We start from the raw sequence: 4,703 nt of genomic DNA, 5'->3' as shown, positions 1-4,703 counted from the left end.
AATAGATCTTAGGGACCGTTTGAGTTAAAAAAAAGTTAGGGACTAACTACGGAAATTGCCCCAACCTACAGGGACCATCCGTGTAATTTACTCTATATGTTATATGTTACATATATCGACATATTATGGTTGGGTTGAGGCGGTCCTGCTTTGTGCCGAAGGCTAAGATACCCGGGCGGTCCAGTTGATACTTTAGGCCCAAGGGAGCGGTCCAACATATGATGTTGGCTCAGGAGCGGTCCAGCTTTATGTTGTAGGCTCGGTGGCGGTCCAGCCTTGTGCTGTAGGCCTTGTTTGTTTGCATTATATGTATTTATCCGTGTGAGGTGTTTTGGGGGAAACTCACTAAACTTTGTATTACAGCTTGTTTTCATGGTTTCAGGTACATTAGATGATCAGGGAAATGCGAAGGCATGATTGTGGACATCATCCTTGGATATTTTATTGATAGATAATTTTGGGATACTCTGATTCATGACTATGCTTTCGGAAACAAGGTTTGTATGATCTATGGATTATTAAATGATTTTGAAAATGAAATTTTTTACTATGATTTTTGAGATGTTACATACAACTTTGTTATCTGCTATGCATTTGTTTTTTCATTGAAGAAAATTACTACATTTTTACAATTATGATGCGAACTAACAAAAAAATCAATACTTCCTTCTAATGCTTATAATTATCGTGAATAAGAAAATTGGTTGTAAATTGTAAATTAAGGAAATATTCCTTCAAATACAAATTTTTTTGATGCAAATAACCAAAATAAGGTCGTGGCTGCTTTTAGTCTTTATTATTAGACAACATTGGTACAAGTATTTAAATCATGTCTTGATCTTTTTTTTATTTATGAAAAGTGGATTTGAGATTTGTATATTGTTTACATCATTTGAATCCTACTTGTGGTATTTGTATTTGTTTACTCAAAATTGGTAATATAGATGTTTCTGATCTTTTTGCACATGATCCTGATGGTAGTATTGTATTTATCAAAAAATGGTGTTGTTAAGTTTCTTGCAACTGCCCCTACTGATGTTGTAACGTTTTAACAGTCTATCATGTCGATGTTGTTGCAACATTTATTTTAATTGCTCTTCCTAATTTTGTGAATTATGAGACCCAAAATAACCCACTCATATTTAACATCTACCTGGTAAAAATATCAACATGTTGTTTCTTTATTATCCCTTACCATGGCTCTGTCTTCATTGAGGCTTCCCCTGTTCTTTGTTGGTGATTTTTTTCACTAATATTATTTAAGTGTAATATGATGAGTTTGCAGACCAAAAGCAATCTTGATGAACATTAAACAAGTAAGGATTGTGCAGGTGCACACTTGTTTGAGTTTGTTCAAGATTAAAATTATGTTGCTATTTAGGGGTGAAGCCCCTGAACGAACGGGGGTCCGGGGGCAGCACCCCTGGAAACAAAATCTAAGGGGAGGCAGCCCCTAGCAGGGTCCAAGGGGTAGATCCCCTGGCTGGGGTCAAGCTAAATTTTGACCTAATTTTTGACATTTTCTCTGATCCTTATAGAAAACCCATTTTTAGTGATTGTTGCAACTGTGGGGTAACTGTCTTGTGACGGTTTGGGTAGTTCTAGGACAAAAAACTGTTTTGTGGTAGTTTTCAAACAAAGGAGGTTTATAACCAATTTTGGTCTTCATTTTCTGGTACATTACAAAATTCATATCATCCAACATTCTCTCTTCTTTTCTCTCTAATTTTAGAGCCTTATCAAATTGAGATTTCAGGGTACCACCGAAATACTTCAATTTAAAAGTGATAATCACGTTCCTCAGAATTCCAAGTGCTATTACACCTCAAAATTCTAACAAAAATTGAAGTATTTTGTGACAATGGCAAGTGTCGATTCTGTGAAGGACATGCCAAGCAAGTTTGACAAATTGTTGAAGTTGAAGGCCAAGACTTTCGTAGATGCCAGAAAAAGATGAAATTCCTTTTAACCACACTGAAAGTGGTGTATTTATTGAGTACACCCATGCCATAATTTTCTAAAGATGAAACTTTGGAGGCAAGAAGGAGGAAATCAAAGTGGGACAATGATGACTACATCTGTCGTGGTCATATGCTCAATGGAATGTCTGACTCTCCTTTTTATATCTATCAAAATGTCGAATCTGCAAAAGAACTATGGGATTCTCTTGAATCCAAGTGCATGACAAAAGATGCTTCTAACAAGAACTTTCTACTCAGTAGCTTTATGGGTTACAAGATGATTTGAATCCAGAGCTGTTATGGAAAAATACCATGGAATTTTAAGGATTCTGGGACAGTTTTCTCAGCACAATTTGAAAATGGATGAAGCCATTTATGTGGTTGTTAAACTTCCCCCATATTGGAAAGAGTTTAGATACACTCTAAAACATAACAAAGAGGAATTGAATTTGGTTCAATTTGGAAGCCATTTACAGATTGGAGAGTCATTAAGGACTCAAGAACTTGATAATAATCCTAAAGTCAAGAACCAAGTTGGTTCCTCTTCTGTGAAGATGGTGGAAGGATAAGGATCACAAAATCCCAAGAAGTCTAATAGTAAAAGAAAGTTTAAAGGAAAGGATGAAAAGTATTCCAAAAAGAAGGAAAAAGTGGTTTGTTTGAATTGTAACAAACCGGGTCATTTCAAGAAAAATTGTCGTCTTCATAAGGTGAATAAGGATGTGGGACCAAGTGGATCTAAGGATCCATAAAATAAACAAGGATGATGATGTTGCATGGTGGGTTGATTCGGGAGCAACAAGCCATATTTGCAAAGATCTTCGTTGGTTCAAGGAATGTCAACCAATTAAAGATGGATCTGTGGCGAAAAAGGGAAATGTTGCTACTGAACCAATCAAGGTTTAAGGTCTATTTTACTTTACTTTACTTTTGGAAAATGTTTGTGTTTGAACAATGTATTGTATGTACCAGAGATTCGAAAGAATCTCATGTCTGAAATTATCTTAAATAATTGTGGTTACAAATAAGTATTAGAAAGTGACAATTATAGCTTGTCAAGACATGGTTCTTTTATGAGATTTGGATATATATATATATATATATATATATATATATATATATATATATATATATAATAGTATGATAAGACTTAATCTTAATTATCCTAGTTATGATAATTTTATTTGCATGGATTCTTCTAGTACTAGCAATACCTTGAACAAATCTGATTTATGACATGCTAGACTAGGACATATTCATTACAAGAGATTAAAAGACATGTCTAAAATGAGTTTACTTTCTGCTTTTGATATAAACAATGGAAAGTGTAAACCATGTATGCTAACTAAAATTACTAGATAACCTTTAAATGATGTTATTAGTGAGAGTAAGGTGTTGGAACTAATAAATAGTGATTTATGTGATTTCCATGCAACATCTTCCCTTGGAAACAAAAAGTATGTTGTTACTTTTACTAGCGATCCATCTAGATATTGTTATGTCTATTTGCTACATTCAAAATATGAAGCTCTTGATCAAGTTAAGATTTGTAAGAAGCAAGTTGAGCTTCATAAAAATGAATTAATAAAAGTATTATGTATTGATAGAGGTGGTGAGTATTATGAACCAGTTTATTTTGAATCAATTAGAATAATACATCAAACCACGGCTCCTTATACACCAAAACAAAATGATATAGCTGAAAGGAAGAATAGAAATTTGAAAGAAATGTTTAATTCCATGTTGTCCTGTTCTGGTTTAAGTGAAGGGTTTTGGGGTGAATCTATGTTAACTACATGTTATATTTTGAATAGAACTCCAAACAAAAAGAGTAAGAATACTCTTTATGAACATTGGTGTAAAACGGTACCAAATTTGATTTAACTAAAAGTTTGGGGATGTAGAGCAGTTGTAAGGTTCAATGAACCCTAAAGGATAACAGTGGGTGAGAAAGGAATAGATTGTATCTTCATTGTTATAGAGTCACGAGATGCTAACTTTGATGAAGAGAGATTTACATCTATACCTAGACCAAGGGACATGATTCAAAAATATTTTAGAAAGAATATAAATAGACTTGAAGATGTATCTGGTGGTACAAGTTCTGTACCTAAACCTACGGAAAGTACAAGAGCTAGAAAAGCTAAGTCTTTTGGATCCGATTTTCAACTTTATTTAGTTGAAGGAACAAGGGATGAGACTGTGTCTCAACATCAACAGTGTTTTAATATTGAGGAGGATCCAAAGACTTTTAGTGAAGCTATGGCTTCTAGGGATGTTCATTTCTGGTAAGAGGCAATTCAGGATGAGGTTTTTGGTACTGGTCAAGATGAAGTTGATAAAACTAATAAATTCTTATCATTTAGTTTTGACATTAAAGACCTGGGGTAGGCTGAGGTAATTCTTGGTATAAAAATTAAACAATGGAACATTGGTATTTTAATGACTCAATCTCATTATATGTTGAATCATAAAAAGTGACCCTCTTGAACTTCAGCTACCGCAGCCGTCAAGCACCCGCAGTCGAGCTCCTTCATCAGCAACCGCATCCAGAGTCTCTACCTACCGCAGTCACTTTACTAGATTACTTTACTTGTCTTTTATTGTAATACTCTCTATTGTCCAGTATGCCTTGCATGGCTACTGATAGAGATGTAATCTAGTGTACATCGTGAGTCTCTATAAATAGAGCTCATTCTCTTGTATTCAAAACTACGCATCTATCTATTCTGAATACACATC

The sequence above is a fragment of the Lactuca virosa genome, chromosome 4, assembly GCF_052849685.1.
Source record: "Lactuca virosa cultivar CGN04683 chromosome 4, Lactuca_virosa_CGN04683_v6, whole genome shotgun sequence".
NCBI lineage: Eukaryota > Viridiplantae > Streptophyta > Magnoliopsida > Asterales > Asteraceae > Lactuca > Lactuca virosa.
This window is presented reverse-complemented; position numbering follows the sequence as displayed.